This window comes from Eriocheir sinensis, chromosome 27, assembly GCF_024679095.1.
Source record: "Eriocheir sinensis breed Jianghai 21 chromosome 27, ASM2467909v1, whole genome shotgun sequence".
Taxonomy (NCBI): Eukaryota; Metazoa; Arthropoda; class Malacostraca; order Decapoda; family Varunidae; genus Eriocheir; species Eriocheir sinensis.
This window is the reverse complement of record NC_066535.1, coordinates 14,195,856-14,213,858: the sequence shown is the minus strand read 5'-3', so window position 1 is coordinate 14,213,858 and position 18,003 is coordinate 14,195,856. Positions and strand designations below refer to the sequence as shown.

The following is an 18,003-nucleotide window of genomic DNA, read 5'->3' as shown; positions in this document are numbered from 1 at the left end:
CTCGTCCCACACAGACAACACACACACACACACACACACACACACACTACTGAAACGCTCTTCACGTACACACTCGTTCCACACAGACAACACACACAACACAACACACTCACGCTCTCCACCAACACACTGGTCCCACACACACAAAACAACACAACACTAAAATGACCACCGCCCACACAGTCGTCCCCAACACAACATACGCAACACTCAGAGGGTCACCGACAGCATCCCGGGAACACGCGCTCAACCGTCAACCTTTAGAGGCCAGGAATTTCGTTTGTTAGGAATCACCACCATGCGATGCGAAAACTGGTCCAGCTTACCAATGCGTATGGAAAGTCAGATATCCGTATTTTTGTAAACGTTGCTGTGATAGTGGTATTTCATCGCACATTCTACTTTCATAATATAATAGGTAGCAGTAGTAGTAGTAGTAGTAGTAGTAGTAGTAGTACTTGAGCAGTGGTTCCAATACCCCAAAACTTATCCACGCCCCCTTCTTCGAAAATAACATACTTTGACCGATATTTTTACCCGCCGTGTCACGTAAAGAACAAGAAGACAAAACTGGATGACTCTGAACAAATCATTAACTTCTATACACGGTTTTACTTCCAAGTTCGTTATCGTTTCCAAATAGTAAAGGATAGTCTTCATATATTATTTTATGAAACATTTTCAGATACCACCATGAACCCACTTCGATATCCCTTGAAGATACTGAACCACAAATAAAAGAAAATGTGTAAAAAAATAAAGAAGGGAAAGGAAGGGAAGGGAAGGGAAGGGAAATGAAGAAAGGGGAGTGATCGTCGAGAGAAGGGAAAGGAAGGGAAAGGAAGGGAAAACAAGACAAGGGAAAGGAAGGGAAGGGAAAAGAAGGGAGGGAAGGGAAGGGGAAGGGAAGGGAAAGAAAGAGAAGGGAAGGGAAGAGAAGAGAAGGGAAGAAAGGGGAGTGGTCGTCGAGAGAAGGGAAGGGAAGGGAAGGGAAGTGTTAGGGAAAGGAAAGGAAAGGAAAGGAAAGGGAAGGGAAGGGAAGGGAAGAAAGGGGAATGGTCGTCGACAGAAAGGACGGGAAGGGAAGGGAAGGGAAGGGAAGGGAAGAAAAATACTGAAAAGCAAGGAAATAGTAATAATAATAAATGTAAGTAAGAGCACTCTGGAAAGGCTTGGGCGGAAACTCCATCATAATCTTGTTAGGGTAAGGTTATCAAAAGTGAGTTGCCGGTCACAAGAAAAAGAGACCCCGACGGAAAAGTGTTTTGCCCCTCACGAGTATTAGATTAGTGGCGCCTCTTGACACGTTTGACCTAATTTAAAAAGCTCTCCGTTCCTTCCTTTACCCTTCCTTCCTGCTTCTGGTCATACGCTTCACTTATTTCTCTCATTAATATTCTCTCTCTCTCTCTCTCTCTCTCATCTTTCATATTTTATCCTTTCTTCGGTTCCCTTGTTTATACTCTTCATGGTTATTCTCTCTCTCTCTCTCCTCTCTCTTCTCTCCTTTTCCTCCCTCTTTTCCTCCTTTCTCTCCTCTTTCTCTCCTCTTTTCTCTCTCCTTTTCCTCTCCTCTCCTCCTCCCTCTCTCCCTCTCTCTCTAACTAATAAAATTTTCTCCTTCATTTCCTTTCCAACACTTCCTTCTCCCATTCTCGTCCTCCATAAATTTCCCTTCTACCTCATTTTTCTCTCTCATCCTCTCCTACTGCTAGCCTTTCATCATTCCTCCATTTTTTCCTCCTCTTTTCCATTCCCCACAAACTCCATTCATCTCCATTTTTTTTCCTCCTTTCGGTCGCCACACACACTGGAACACTCTCTCCCTCCCTTCCTTCCTTCCCCTTTGTCTCTTCCATTTCCTTATCACCGTTCTTTTGTTTTTTGTTTTTTGTCTGGTTTTCATCAGAACGTAAGGTGTCTGCAAGAGGCCGGTTGTCGGTGATCCTCTTCCTCCACCGATTCTGTTGTCCTCCTCCTTCCTCTCACACTTTTCCTTCATCAAATTCACCTCAGCGTCTCAAAGCTCTCCTTGCCTCTTCCTCCTTCAGTCTCCTTATGTTCGGCGTCTTTCAGTTTCCTTTCCGTCATTTTTTCTTGAGCTCTCCATACTTCCTCTTTTCTCTCCTATTGTTTCTCCTCCTCCTGCTCTTCCTCGTCGCCCGCCTTTGTCGTTATTCGTCTGTCTGTCTGTCTGTGTGTATGTATGTATGTATGTCCGTTACCACAATGTTTTTGAAATGGAATGACGTAAACAGCTCCCAAATACACATTAAATCATCGTTAGGTGAATATCTTAAGCTGCTTACACTTTGAGAAACCATCGTAAAAAAATAAATAAAAAAGTAAAGCTGAGTGGAGGCGCAGAAACAGAAAAAAAGACAGAAAAAGGGGAGGGGGAGAGACAGACAGAAGGACGACTGCAAAAGGAATACAAGCAAAACGGAGAATATCGGTTAAAAATGAGAGAAACATATCTAACAAATACACGCGGACCAATAGACGTACAGATAAAAGCCTCCGCAAATACAACCAAACATACATACATACAAATAAAGAAAGACACATACACAAAAGGAGATACAAGCAGACATACACAGACAGACATAAAGAAAAAAACACTGACAAGCTGACAGGATCTTACGCCAGGAGGAGAGATGAAGGGAAGGGAAGGGAAGGGAAGGGAAGGGAAGGAAGGATAGCGGTCGTCGAGGAAAGACTGGAATGGAAGGGAAGGGAATGGAAGGGAAGGGAAGGGAAAGGAAGGGAAGAGAAAGGAAGGAGAGGGAAGGGAAGGGAAGGAAAGGAAGGGGAGCGCTCGTCGAGGGAAGGGAAGGGAAGAAAAGGAAGAGGAGAGGTCGTCTAGGGAAGAGAAGGAAAGGGAAGGGGAGGGGAGGGAAAGAAAGAGAAGCAATCGTCGAGGGAAGGGAAGGGAGGGGAGGGGAAGGGAAGGGAAGGGAAGGGAAGGGAAGGAAAATAATAGGAGGTTAGGAAATATGAGATGTTTTGTTCTACGTGTTCCCTTAACTTGATACGGGAGAAGAAATAAAACAGAAAAAGACAGATAAGGAAAGAAAAGCAAGAATAGGGAAGAAAAAGTGAAGTTAAAGAAACAAACAAAAGGAATCAAACAAACATCAATGAAACGGAGAAAGGGAAGAAAAATGAAGAATAGAATAAAATATAAAAGGAAACAACAAGGAAAGAGAGGAAAGAATGAACAAAGCGAAATAAAGAACGGAAGTCGAGAGGAGGAGGGAGAAAGGACAAAAAAAAAACGAAAAAAAAAAGAAAAGGAAGAGAAAAAACAGAAGGGGAGAGAGAGATTGAAGGAAAGGAATAAAGACAAAGAAATAAATAAAAAAAGACGAAATAAAAGTGGGAAGAGAAAAACGCAATGACGGAACAAATACACAAGAAAATGCAAAGAGGAGAGAAAGAGTGAAAGAAAGGAGAGAAGAAAATAAAATAGAAGGGAAAATAAAAATAAAAAGTTGTGAGGAAGGAGAAAAAAAGAACGAAGGTGACGGGAGGGAAGATTAAAGGCTGAAGGAAAGATATTGAAAGAGAGTGAAGGAGAGAAGGAGGGAGAAATGGAGTGGAGGAGGAAATGAAGTGAAAGATTGAGAGAGAAGAAGGGAAGGCAAAGGAAAAAGAGAGAAAAAAAGTTTGAAATGGAGTAAATGGAGAGGAAATTAAAGCTGAAGGAATCATAATTATTGAGGAAGAGTGAAGGAAGGAGGAATGGAGTGGAGGAGGAAATGAAGTGAAAGATTGTGAGAGAAGAAGGGAATGTAAAGGAAAGGAAGAAAGGAGTTTGAAATGGAGTAAATGGAAAGGAGAGAATAAAGTGGAAGGAATCATGATTATTGAGGAAGAGAGTGAAGGAAGGAAGAATGGAGAGGAGAAGGGAGAAATGGATTGAAAGGTTGCGAGGGAAAAAGAGAAAGCAAAGGAAAAAAGAGACAAAAAGAGTTTGAAATGGAGTAAATGGAGAGAAAAATCAAAGTTGAAGGAAACATAATTATTAAGAAGGAGTGAAGGAGGGAAGAGGGGAGTGAAGGAAGAAATGGAGTGAAAGAGTGAGAGAAGAAGGGAAAGTAAAGGAAAAAGAGAGAAAAAGAGTTTGAAATGGAGTAAACAGAGTGGAGAGATTGAAGTTGAAGGAAACATAATTATTAAGGAAGAGTGAAGGAAGGAAGAGAGGAGTGAAGGAAGGAAATGGAATGAAGGAAGAGTGAGTAAAAGGAGAGATTAGAAGTTGAAGTAAAAAAAAGAGAAAAAAATAAGATGAAAAGTGTAATTAAGTAACAGGAGACAAGATTAAAATTAGAAAAAAAAACATATTGAAGGAAAAATAGAGGCAATGAAGAAGAGAATGAAGGAGAGTGAATGAAGAGAAGAAATAGAAGTTGAAGGTGAAGTGAAGCTTGAAAAAAAGTAGTTAGTCAAGAGAATATTAAAAGTAAAAAAAGGATAAGGTAGAGAAGGTTGAATGAATATATAAAGAGAGAAAAAAGAGAATGAAGAAGAGATTTAAAAGCACAGGAACTCAAATGTGGAGAAAAGTGTAGATAGAGTGAAGGAGAATAAAATAATAATAAAACTTGAAAAAAAATAATAGTAAGATGTGAAATTTGAAGAAAAAGAAGTAGATAACGTAGAGGCGATTAAAAGACAGAAGAAAAATAAGATGAAGAGAAGTTTGAAGAGAGAAAAAGAGGAATCAGTCGAGAGGAGATTAGTAAAAGTTGAGGAAAACAGGATAAGAATAAAAGTTTGAAGGGAGGAAAGGAGTTAATGGAATGGAAGTGAAAAGTTGAAGGATACTCATTGAGGGGAAACGAAGAACCGAGTTGAAGAAAGTTTGAGTGTTAGGTTTGGTGATAAAAAAAATAAAAAATAAAGGACATACAATAAAAAAAGTGAAGGAAGGAAGGGAGAAGGAAGTAAAGTAGAATGAAAGAGATGAATTAAAAGGAGATTAAAATTTGAAGGATATGAAGTCAGGAAGAATGTAAGATGAATGAAGTTTGAAGACAGTGAAGAAAGGAAGGAAGGAAGAAGGAAGTGAAGGAGGATGAAGGAGACGAATTAAAAGGAGATTAAAATTTGAAGGATATGAAATCAGGAAGAATGTAAGATGAATGAAGTTTGAAGACAATGAAGAAAGGAAGGAAGGAAGAAGGAAGTGAAGGAGGATGAAAGAGATGAATTAAAAGGAGATTAAAATTTGAAGGATATGAAGTCAGGAAGAATGTAAGATGAATGAAGTTTGAAGACAATGAAGAAAGGAAGGAAGGAAGAAGGAAGTGAAGGAGGATGAAGGAGACGAATTAAAAGGAGATTAAAATTTGAAGGATATGAAGTCAGGAAGAATGTAAGATTAGTGAAGTTTGAAGACAGTGAAGGAGTGGCAGACAAAGGAATGAAATATGCAGAAGAAAATACAGGAAGGAAGGAATTGAAAAGAAGGAAGTAAATGGAAGTGAAGAAATGGAAGGAGGTGGAAGTGAGTGAAGGAAGTAGTGAAGGAAAATGAAGGAGAATAAAAAGATTAAAATTTGAAGGAAATAAAACCAGAAAAATGAAAGATGAGTAAAGTTTGGAGATAGTGAAGGAGTGAGGGAGTGTTTGCTAGGGGGAGGGAATAGACTGAAGGACATACAGCAAGGGAGAGTGAAGGAAGGAGGAAGTAAAGGATAATAAATGAGAGAATAAAAGGAGATTAAAATTTGAAGTATATGAAAACAGGAAGTATATAGGTAGTAGGGGAGGATGAATGAATGAATGAAGGAAGGAAGGAAGGAAGCAAGAGAGGAAGGAAAGAAGGAAGGAATTAAGAAAGGAAGGAGAAAAGGAGGGAGGGAAGCAAGAAGAGCAAGAAGGAGAGAAGGAAAGAAAGGAAGGAAGGATGGAAGGAAGGAGGGAAGAAAGAAAGGAAAGGAAGGCAGGAAGGAAAGAAGGAAGGAAGAAATGAAGGAGGAAAGGAGGGAGGGAAGCAAGAAGGAAAAAAGGAAAGAAAGGAAGGAAGGAAGGAAGGCAGGAGGGAAGAAAGAAAGGAAAGGAAGGCAGGAAGGAAAGAAGGAAGGAAGAAAGGAAGGAGGAAAAGAAAGAGGGAAGCAAGAAGAGCAAGAAGGAAAGAAGAAAGAAAGGAAGGAAGGAAGGAAGTGAAGGAAGAAGGAGAATGAGAGATGCCGAGCCCTGGACGCCCTAGAGGAATGACATGTATGGCCGGTATTCCCCAACGAAGGTGCCGGAAGGGAATGTTACCAACGCTGGAAACGATACTCCCTCTCCCTCTCCCTCTCTCTCTCTCTCTCTCTCTCCCCTCTTTCTTATCATCCATACCCCAGTCCACCTTTGCATTTCAGTCTTCTCTACCCTTCTCCTTTTTCTTTATATCTTTTTATCATTTTTCGTTCACCTCTCAACACAGTTATCTCCTCTTTATCAATTTCCATCTACCTTTTTTTCCGTCTGTCAATAATATCTGCTCTTCATCCTCTTTCACTATTCTCTTTTTCATTCTCTTTTATTTCCTACTGGTTTTTTTTCATCCGTTCATCCCTCCGTTTAATCTGTCTATCCGTGTCTAACGTCTTCCCTAACCCCCCCCTCCCTCCCTTCCACCCTTTCTCCACCCTTCTTCAGGATAATCCATTCATCTATTCAGTGGTTTGTCCGTACGTCTTCTCCATCCTTCCTTCCTTTCATCCTCTTACTCATTCATCCATTCATCCTTCAGTTCTGTATAAATCTCTGTCTTTGTCTGTCTCTCTCCCTGTCTCTCTCCCTCTCTGTCTCTGTCTCTGTCTGTGTCTGTGTCTGTTTGCGTCTCTGTTTGTGTCTCTGTCTGTCTCTGTCTCTGTCTGTGTCTGTGTCTGTTTGCGTCTCTGTTTGTGTCTCTCTCTCTCTCTCTCTCTCTCTCTCTCTCTCTCTCTCTCTCTCTCTCTCCCACACGCACATTTTTTTTCTTTTTCTTCACTGCCTTCATTTTCTTTTTTTTCTTTTCTATTTCCTTCTTTCATCATCTCACACGCTCTCCAAATTTTTCCTCCCCTTTTGCCTTCTATAAATTCCTCTCCGTTTTTCAACCTTCTCGCCTTCCAGCTCCCAAATCTATTTTTCCATTCATTTTCCGAAGCTAAATTTTTCTTCTCCCTTCTTTCTATGCTGCTTCTGCCTCCCACGTTCACATTCTCTTCCATCCTTCCCTCCCTCCCTTCCTCCTTCTCCTTCTCTTCCCTTACTCCCTCTCCTCTCCTCTCCTCTCCTTCCCTCCTCCATTTCCTTTCCTCTCAGCTCCTAAATCTTTATATATACTTCTTCTTTTTCTCTTTCTCTCTTTCTATTTATTTATCATTCTGTCTATCTTTATTTTGGACGCTTTCTGAAGTCTTTTAATTACTGCCAAAATTATTAATCTCCATCGGTCATATTTTTTTTCTATTATTTAAACATCTTTTTCAATGTTACTATTCGTTTTAATTTTTTATCTTCTCTCACTTCTTCCATTTATGTTCTTTTATCTATATCTTTATACCATGCCTTGTCTCTCTCTTTTTTTAATCCTTTTCCAATTTTTTTTTTCTCCATATTTATCTCTTCATCGTTCATTTTTTTTTTATTATTTAAACACCTATTTCTATGTTACCATGTGTTTTAATATTTTTTCTTCTCTCACTTCCTCCATTTCTAGCCTTTTATCCACATCTTTTTATTCCGCCTCGTCTCTCTTGCCCTCTTTAATCCTTTTCCTCATTCTTTCCAACACCGCTTCTCCTCTTAAAACATTTTCTTAACACGGGCAAAATTTTCTTTCACACCTGCCCTGAATCTGCAAGAACCGTCCACCTGACATCCCCCTCATCAATATTATACCTCCGAACAGCTCTCTCTCTCTCTCTCTCTCTCTCTCTCTCTCTCTCTCTCTCTCTTCGTTCACAGTATTTATCTTGCATTTACCACCCTCCCTCTTTCTCTTTTACCTTTATTCTCTTTTCTCTCTGCGATCATTGTGAGTAGGTCTTTGTCCGTCTGTCTCTTTAAGTGCTTCAGAAAATATGTTGCAAGGAAAGAGTGGAAGAAAATTAGAAAGAGGAAGAGGAGGAGAAGGAGGAAGAGGAGGAGGAGTAAAGAAATATGACGTGAGTGGAATAAACTACTTAATACAATAATATAGACGAATAAAGACATAATGATGACAATAAAAGAATAAAATTAATGATCAAAATGAAGAGAAAAGATGAAAAAGATTATATTTACAGAGAGAGAGAGAGAGAGAGAGAGAGAGAGAGAGAGAGAGAGAGAGAGAGAGAGGTTCATCAATTAAGCGTGGAGAGAGTGAACTAAGAGGCAAACGAGAGTTGCATCTTTCTTCGTTCCTTCCACTTGACGGTGACTGATGAAGAGGAAGCCACTTCTCCTCCTCCTCCTCCTCCTCCTCCTTTCATCTACTTGTTCTCCTCCTCCGCCTCCTATTTCTCTCAGTGTGTCTTCCTGGTCATGCTTCTTGCCAAATACCAGGAAGGCGAGAGGAGGAGGAGGAGGAGGAGGAGGAGGAGGAGGAAGAGGAAGGAGGAAGGAGCAAGCACAGGTGAAGGAGGATGAAAGAAGCCAAGAGTGCTTACAAAGAGGAAATAGGTCAGTTTGGTGTGTGTGTGTGTGTGTGTGTGTGTGTGTGTGTGTGTGTGTGTGTGTGTGTGTTTTGTTTGTTTGCTTGTTTTTAATGTGTGAATTTCTGTGTTTTCTCGTGTTTTGCTTGTTATTTTTTGTCAGAGAGAGAGAGAGAGAGAGAGAGAGAGAGAGAGAGAGAGAGAGAGTGGAAACAATACGAGGCTAGCGGATATTGGCCCATGAAAACCATTGAAGAGGACAAAACTTTCCCCTCCGCCCCGTCGCTCTCATCGGCGGCCGTGATCGAATTCGGAGACAGTTCACTCACCAAGGAAAAAAAAAAAAAAAAAAAAAAAAAATTATTGGCAGCAGTTTTAGAATAGTAATGGTGGTAGTACTGGTGGTAGTAATACAGCAGTAGTAGTAATAGTAGTAGTAGTAGTAGTAGTAGTAGTAGTAGTAGTAGCAGTTGTAGTAGTAGTAGTAGTAGTAGTAGTAGTAGTAGTAGTAATAGTAACCAATGAATTGCTTTGTGAAGGGATACAAGAAAATATACCTCTCACAACGCTCTGTAATGGATGGAGGCCGTAGTTATTTAAGTAGTAGTAGTAGTAGTAGTAGTAGTAGTAGTAGTAGTAGTAGTAGTAGTAGTAGTAGTAGTAGTAGTATATTAGGAGTAGCAGCAGAAACAATCCTATAAATGCACGGTAAAATGCACCACTCCAAGCTTCTCTGTAAGGAGTAAGAGTGAAAATCCTCCACTCAGCCGTTTGCCCGCGCCACCGCCCACCGATTACACTTTCCCCATAGGAGCAGCCGCGAGTAGTAATAACAGTACCGGTAATACAGGACACCATGCCGCACCCTTGTCATAGTGATTGTTAAAGAGGGGAGAGATGGAACATATAAAGAAGAATGTTGTTTTGTCTCAGTCTTCACGCTCACACAAGACCACACAGAGGAGGTGGCGCTGACGCGTAATCAAACCAGACCGTGCGTGACTTCCCGGCCCGGGGGAAGAGGGGGCGAGGGTCGGCTTGCTCCAATAAGACAACAACAATGGCATCAGTCAATAGCAGGACGCAGTCATTCTCTCATGGTGCCTAATCACCCGAGCACTTCAATGACTGTCCGTCCGTCCACCGACAATATATACACTGCACGGAGTCGACAGTAGGAAGGTATTAACAGTAGGACAATGAAGAGGAGGAAGAGGACAGAGAGAGCAGGAAAAAGGAGAGGTGTAGGGAAAGAATGAAGAGGAGGAGGAGGACAGAGAGATGAGGAGGAGAAAGGAGAGGTGTAGGGAAAGAATGAAGAGGAGGAAGAGGACAGAGAGATGAGGAGGAGAAAGGAGAGGTGTAGGGAAAGAATGAAGAGGAGGAAGATGACAGAGAGATAAGGAGGAGAAAGGAGAGATGTAGGGAAAGAATGAAGAGGAGGAAGAGGACAGAGAGATGAGGAGGAGAAAGGAGAGATGAAGGGAAAGAATGAAGAGGAGGAAGATGACAGAGAGATGAGGAGGAGAAAGGAGAGGTGTAGGGAAAGAATGAAGAGGAGGAGGAGGACAGAGAGATGAGGAGGAGAAAGGAGAGGTGTAGGGAAAGAATGAAGAGGAGGAAGAGGACAGAGAGATGAGGAGGAGAAAGGAGAGGTGTAGGGAAAGAATGAAGAGGAGGAGGAGGACAGAGAGATGAGGAGGAGAAAGGAGAGGTGTAGGGAAAGGAGGCCGTGAGAATGGCAGGTGTAGGAGGTCCCCCGCCGCGCCCAGGTGTGTGGCGCCGGTTGACAAGCTAACTACCTGCCGCGAGGGAGGCGTCACACACGGCCACCCCGCGAACTCTGGCGGTGTTGATGATGACGAGCAGCGGGCGGGGAGAGAACTGTAATTATCCCTCTGTCTCTCTGTCTGTCTGTACTCTCTCTCTCTCTCTCTCTCTCTCAAATAAGCAAGCAAACAACTATAAATGAAAAAAACGCGTAAAAAAAACGCATAAAAAGTAAGCAATAGAGATAAAACAGTAAACAAGCACACACAAAAATGAACATATATATACGAGGAAAAAAATATATCCACAGAGAAACATTACTCACACAAACGCACACACACACACACACACACTCTCAGCCGCCCCCCCACCACACACACAAGCACTCGGGTCGCAATACACACACACAAACACGTCCACTCCAACCTTCCAAACAAAATAAAACAGAAAATAAAAATAAAAATAAAAACACTCCCATTCCCCATCACCCGCTTAATTACCCTCATTCAACCAGGAATCCCACGTTCGAGTCTACCTTTAAAACTCAGCCAATTAGCTTCCGACGATTAGATACTTTGGTTCAGCTCGGCCATTTTTTTTCATCCCCTCCCATTAAGAAACCAATTTTAGTCCCCGGAGACGAGTAATTAAGAAGTGGAGGTGAGTATGGCCTTCCAGATGGGGTTCAATGAGTATGGGTCTATTTTTGGTCTTTATTTGGTTTTATTTGAACATTGCGATGGGGGAGAAAAAAGTCTTCGATAACTACTAATATTTCGCATGATCGCCTAACTAAATTGTAACTAAAATGATAATCTCCGTTTTCTTCAGGTGTTTTTATTTTCACTATTTGATTTGCAGAAGCATTTTTTTATTGATCCAAAAAAATTATGGGATCTATTTTGGTGTTACTGAGCATCGCGACGGGCTGAAAAAAAATCGTCTTCTACGGTAACTATAAATACTTTCCATGATGACTTAAGTGAATGGAACTAAACATAACCTCTTCGTTTTTTACTTCACTTTCCACTTCCATTTATTTTACCCTTGAACTTGTAACAGCATTTTTTTACCCTCATTTCCCGTTCATGGTCAAGTTCTTATAAGCATCTTTTTGGGGGGGTCTTTGAACAGTCTCCTTCACAGTCTACGATCATGTCTGGAGGATCATAATATTCTCGGACTTGTTTTTTACATCAAAGGATACGGTTCAAGGGCAACAAAAAGGAGTACAAAAAAAATGCCCGCTACTCGCCGCTCCCACAAAAGTAAACAGTAAAGAGTAGCCAAAAGAGAGGTCAATTTCGGGTGGAGAGGCGTCTTGTACTGACTCCTCCACCGTGCATGATCATATTTTTAGGAGCATATCGTTTTCGGACGTTTATAGTTTCCCCTTCACCGTCTATGACTAAATTTTCAGAAGCATAATTTTCTGGGCCCTTGTTCTGCCTCCTTAACTGTGCATGATCAAATATCTATAAGGATCTTTTGAGGGGGAGAGAGAGAGAGAGGGGAGGGGGGGCGTGTGTTCAATCTTCATTACCTTCTATGATTAAATTTCTTCAAGTATCATTTTCTGCGCCCTTGATCTGCCGCCTTTACTGTGCATGATCAAATATCTATAAAGATCTTTTGGGGGGGGAGAGGGGGGGGGGGGTGTGTTCAATCTTCTTTACCTTCTAACACCAAATTTCGAGAAGCATAATTTTCTGGGCCCTCGTTTTGCCTCTTTAACTGTGCAAGATCAAATACATGTAAGGATAAATCTTTTTTAGAGGGGGGGGGCATGAGTTCAATCTTCTGTACCGCTTGATCAAATTTCTTCAAACATCATTTTCTGAGTCCCTGTTTTGCCTCTTTAACTGTCGCGATCAAATATATATATATAAGGATTTTTTTTAAGGGGGGGGGGAGGGGGTTATGAGTTCAATCTTCTTTACCGCTTGATCAAATTTCCTCAAGCATCATTTTCTTAGTCCCTGCACTGCCTCCTTCACCGTCTCTCATCAAAGTAATTAACCTGCGGAAAAAGGAGGAAAAAAAAATGTCTAATCGCTAACTACATATAATTTTTTCGCTGCACACTTTTCTCCTCGTCTGGCTCGTGATTAAGGCAGTTTTTACACGAAAGTTTACTCCTAACTCATAATTTAACGCGAAAATTTCTCCAGGGTCGTAGGAAACATGTAATTAAGGACAAAAAACGACGCTTTAAACATAGTTCCTTGGCTCGGTTCATCTGAGAAACACGAAGACTTACTTAACAGACGCATTTGGCATAAAAGTCACGGGTGTCTTTCTCTCTTTGCTTCCTTGTCTTTGTCTGATAGTTTGTCCTCGGTGCTACACTTAATAATCTAACCTTGGCCTGCTTTCTACCTCCCTCCCTCTATCCCCTCCTTCCCTTCCTTCCTTCCTCTTATTATCCATCTCTCTCTAATCATCTCTTCCTTTCCCTTTCAGTCACTCACTCCCGGATCTTCTATTTCCTTTGATTTATTTCGGTTCATCTTCTCCCCTTTTTTTCAAGTCTTATTTCATCTCATACTATTTCCTCCTTCCTCGAACATTCTTTTTCCCTTCTTAATATGTTTCCTTCCTGCCTCACTTTTGTTACTTCTCTCCACTTTGGGTTACATTTTTTACCTTCGTCTCTGTATCTATTTCTCGTTTATCATTCCGTCTCCTAATTCTCCGCTTTTTACATGTTCCCCACCAACCTCAATCATTCATCATCTCCATCTCTAGCTATGTCCTTCCCTTACTTCACATCTGCATTGGTTTCCCTTTCTTTTCTCTCCTTTAGGCCCTTTCCACCCCTTTATCCCTTTCTACTTAACCTCACCGGCGCCGTTTTCTCCTCATCAACCCTCTCCTCTTCCCGTTTTCTTCAGGTCTATGCAAGTTTCCCCTCAATCGCTTCCTTGCCTCCTTTTCTTTTGCATTCCTTCCCCGTCTGCCCTTTTTCCCCTCACATCAGCCCTCATTTTCCCGTTTTCTTTACCATTATATCAGTTTCCCCTCAATCATTCCCTTGCCTCTATTTCTTTTGGCTTTCTGGTACCACCCTCTAACCTCCCGACCCTTCCCTTCCTTTCCCTTGAGCTGTGTCCCGTGTGTTTGTGTGTGTCCGTCAGGAAGGCCATGGACGTGAGGGTGGTAGGAGGTGGAGGTGGAAGAGGAAGAGGAGGCTGAGGAGGAGGAGGAGGAGGAGGAGGCGGTCGTTTATGTCCACCAACAAGGCTCTTCATCAATCACCATGAGTATTGTTTATGAGCTGTCGTCCTCCTCCTCCTCCTCCTCCTCCTCCTCCTCCTCCTCCTCTTCTTCCTCTCGCTCCGATTTCCCACTTATATGCCCACCCCCTTCTCCTTCCTCCTCCTCCTCCTCCTCCTCCTCGACCTCGTTTTTCGTCTTCTCTATCTCCTTCTTCTTTTAATCCATGTTTTATTGTTCCATTTATTCTACTTAATGTTATTCCTCATTCCTATCTTCTTCTTTCTCCTCTTTTATCCCTCTCCTTTCTTCTCCTTCATCTCTTCCTCTTCTTTATCTTTTCCACCTTGTTATTCTTGTTTCTTCTACTTTTTTTTCTTCTTTTCCTTCTCCTCCGTCTCCACTTCGGTCTCTTTCTTCTTCAGTATCTCCTCCTCCTCCTTATCCTTGTTACATTATTCCATTTCTTCTGCTTACTTTTATCCTTCTTTCCCATCTTCATCCTCCTCTCTTCTTTCTCCTTCTTCGGCCTCTTGCAGACTCCTACGTTCTTATGTTCTTATGTTCTTCTATCAACTCCACTTCCTCCTTGCTTCATTCCTTCATTTCTCCTCCTCCTCCTCCTCCTTCACTTCATCGTAACCTCGTATGAATAAGCCTCCAGGTCGGCGCCGCGGGGTACACACGCTCAACAACCCGACGCCCTAATGGTTCGCGTCCCTCACGAGCCGCCCTCAATGGGACCGGCCTGGTGGAGATGCAGCCCGCGTGTCACTGGGCCGCTCTTTCGACTGCGAGTACCGTGCAGAATAACCACTTGGCATTGTGTTCTATTGCACGCGTGGCCCTTCTCCTCCTCCTCCTCTCAGCCTCCTCATGCTACCTCCCGCGGGACAAGAGGCTGCCCGTCCGTTCCCTTCCCCTCCTCTTCCTTACTTCGCCTCGCTTCGCCTCTCCTCGAATATCCTCTCGGCTCACGCTGCGGAGTGGTGGTGGTGCCGGTGGTAAGTTTTCACCTGTGGTCTGTTTCTGTTTGTCTCTATGTTTTTTGGCACTTCTCCCATCCGCTCTATCTTTGTCACTCTCTGGGTTTCTCTTTCGGTTTCTCTCTCTCTCTCTCTCTCTCTCTCTCTCTCTCTCTCTCTCTCTCTCTCTCTCTCTCTCTCTCTCTCTCTCTCTCGTCATGGTGGAGGATGGTGAAAAGAAAGTTTTTTGTCGTTCAATCGGTTTTCTTCCTCTAATTTCCGCTTTTCCTTGTCCCGTTGTCTCCAAATTCGTTAGCCCGCATCTCTCTCTCTCTCTCTCTCTCTCTCTCTCTCTCTCTCTCTCTCTCTCTCTCTCTCTCTCTCTCTCTCTCTCTCTCTCTCTCTCTCTCTCTCTCTCTCTCTCTCAATGAGGGGATTTTCCGGAAAGTCGATACATTCGCCTCTAAGTGTTTGCCAGGCGCAGGGACGGATGGAGGGAAAAATAGAAAGAAAAATATATCGAGCGAGACATCCGGCTTCGTGGGGGAGTGTGAGCGGTGCTTGTGGGAAGAGGTGCCGCGGGAGTCTAGAATCCTTGGGGGAGCCTGTGGGTGTGTGGGAGGAGGGTGCGTGGGTGTGTGGGAGGAGGGTGAGTGGGTGTGTGGGAGGGAGTGTGTGGGTGGGAGGGAGGGGGTGCATGTGTGTGTATGGGAGGGGGGGGGAGTGGTGTGTATGAGTGTGTGGGAGGGGGTGCGAGGGGGGGAGGGAGGGGGTGCATGTGTGTGTGTGGGAGTGGTGTGCGTGGGTGGGTGTGAAGGGGTGCGTGTGGGTGTGGAAGAGAGAGTGTGTGTGTGTGTGTGTGTGTGTGTGTGTGTGTGTGTGTGTGTGTGTGTGCGCTCGTTGCAGCCGCCATGGTGTCGTCTGCCGGCAAGATAAAATTAAAACGTCCTATCTTTCGTATGACACATGCGAGGAGATCCTTCCGCCCTCCCCGGGATTAAGGGAACACACGCCCATGACTCACACGCGTGGTCCCTCCCCGCCCCCTCAAAGCGTGGCTGTCTGCCGCCGCCGCTCCTTCCCGGGAGATGAACAAATGGACTGCCTTTGAAAGAGCGTAGTTTAAATTCTGACTGTTGCGTTGTTTTTCTCTTTCTCTCTCTCTTTCTCTCTTTACTTTTCTCTTTCTTTCTCTATCCATCTATCTATCTATCTATCTCTATCTATTTGTCTCTCGCTTCCTTTTGTGTTGTGTTCACTACGTGTTTAATGGTGCCCTTGTCTTTTCCGTTGTTTCTATTGTTTTACGCAAGAACAGAGCAAGGGCGACACACACACACACACACACACACACACACACAAAGAAATCAACGAGAAAAGAGAACAAGCATCACCTTGCATCGTGGGGCGGAGATGTGGGGGCGCGGAGCGATGCCCAACAGTCCCACTCGTCATGTCTGCACCTGTTTGGTTGGCAGGAACTCCAAACCTTCGTCTTTTACCCATGGAGGGAGGATTACTACCTCTATGCTTTTACCACGGGGGTCAACAATGTGGGAGAATGTACCACCAGAGGGTAGCACGTCGTTAGCGCCTTCCCCTTTAAATTGATCCTGCTTTCTTTCTTTCTTCTCGTTCAGTGTTCCTCCTCCTCGTCTGATGCGGCAACAAGTGACGAGGAGAAAGAAGTGAAGCGACGCAGAACATGGAAACACACGACCACTTATCGCACACTTCCTCTCTCCTCTCGCAACGGTGCCAGATTATCGTACACAGAGAATCGTTTTTACCTGTTTCTGAGCCATAACAATTCCCAAGAAACACCAATAATAAACCATTTTAACGATAACTCTATATAAAACCAGTTAAAGGGGTGGAGGAGACAGTTTGAGGGTTGGAAAACGGGAAACTTAAGAGGCAGAGTAAGACAATCTGGCATCGTTATCCTCTCAGCGCAGAACACAAACCACAGACCACTGATGATATGTACACTTTGCTTCCTTTCTTCATACTCTCTCCGTGTTCTTCCTCCTTTGATGCGGGAACGAGTGATGTGGAGGAACGCAAACACAAAACACGTAAACTTTGCTTCCTCTCTCCTCTCAGCGTAGAACACGAACCACAGACCACTGATGACACGTAAACTTTTCTTTCTTTCTCCTTCTCTTTCCATGTTCATTTTCAGATCCAAAGACGAGTGATGAGGACGAAGAGTGACACAGAACACCTATTGAACGTACACTTTGCCTGCTTTCTACCTTTTCTTTACTTCTTCCTCCTCCTCTGATGCGGACAATGACACAGAATTTCCCTTCTTTCTCCTTGTCTTTCCATGTTCATTTTCAGATCAAAAGACGAGTGATGAGGACGAAATGACACAGAACACCTATCGAACGTACACTTAACTTTCTTTCGATCTTTTCTTTACTTCTTCCTCCTCCTCTGATGCGGAAACAAGAGATGAGAACCAGAAAACACAAAACAGAAAACAAAAAAAAAACACAAATCCCACGGACACACTGCTTCCTCTCTTCCTTCTTTTCCAATGTCCCTTCCTCCTCCTCTGACGCGGAAACGAGAGATGATGATGAGCAAGAGAGAAACACACACACATACACACACACACATATACACACACACAGACACACAGACCACTGACGCTGGGTTCACTTTGGTGCTTGACGTCGCGCTGCTGTTTCGATCAGGAAGTGAACCGCCGCTGATGCTGGGGGGGGGGGGGGGAGAGAAGATGTGTGTGTGTGTGTGTGTGTGTGTGTGTGTGTGTGATTTGAGAGTGATATGTTTTTCGTCTCACGTTGATTTGATTCCTGGTTCCGATGCTTCTTATTTCTGTTTTCACGCATATTTCCTGATTTTTTTTGTGTGTTTTCTTCTTCTTTACTTTATTTCGTTATTATATCTTTCTTCTTATTTCTCTCCCGCTCGCACTGATGAAAATTTGAGAGGGAGATTTTTTTTTTTTTTTTTCCTCTCTCGAGTTGGTTTGATTCCTGCTTCTGATGCTGGTTCTCGTTTCTGCTTTTTCTCTCATTTTTCGTGTTTTTTTTTCTTTACTTTCTTTCATTATTATGTCTATCTTCATATTTCTGCCTTCTCTCTTATTCTTTTTTAGTTTCGTTTTACAATATTTCTTTCCTTCTTATTTCTGCTTTCTCATTTTATCTTTTTTTGCTTCCTTTTTATACTTTCTTTCTTTTTCTTCTTCTTCTTCTTCTTCTTCTTCTTCTCCTTCTTCTTCTTCTTCTTCTTCTTCTTCTTCTCCTCTTCCTCCTCCTCCCTTGTTCAACGTCTCCAATATTGCCATGAACACTATTTTATTTCGTTTTATATTTTCTTCCATTTTACATCGTCTTTTCTTCGCATTCTTCTCCGCCACCTTCTTTTTCTTCTCCTTCTTTTCCTTTTTTTTTTCC

The 18,003-nt window shown here is 42.9% G+C and overlaps 1 protein-coding gene across 3 annotated transcripts in view; it reads right to left on the bottom strand.

Moving 5' to 3' along the window:
- The window catches only part of LOC127004162 (pyrokinin-1 receptor-like), a 215,919-nt gene extending 199,696 nt beyond the window's left edge, over positions 1-16,223 (bottom strand). For 2 of the 3 annotated variants that reach the window (XR_007757667.1, XM_050871631.1), the window contains exon 1: positions 15,964-16,223. The gene's annotated coding sequence lies outside the window, so the exon portion shown is untranslated. The remainder of the gene's footprint in view (positions 1-15,963) is intronic. The other variant, XM_050871633.1, reaches the window with a different exon arrangement.
- Between the last annotated feature and the right edge of the window lie 1,780 nt (positions 16,224-18,003).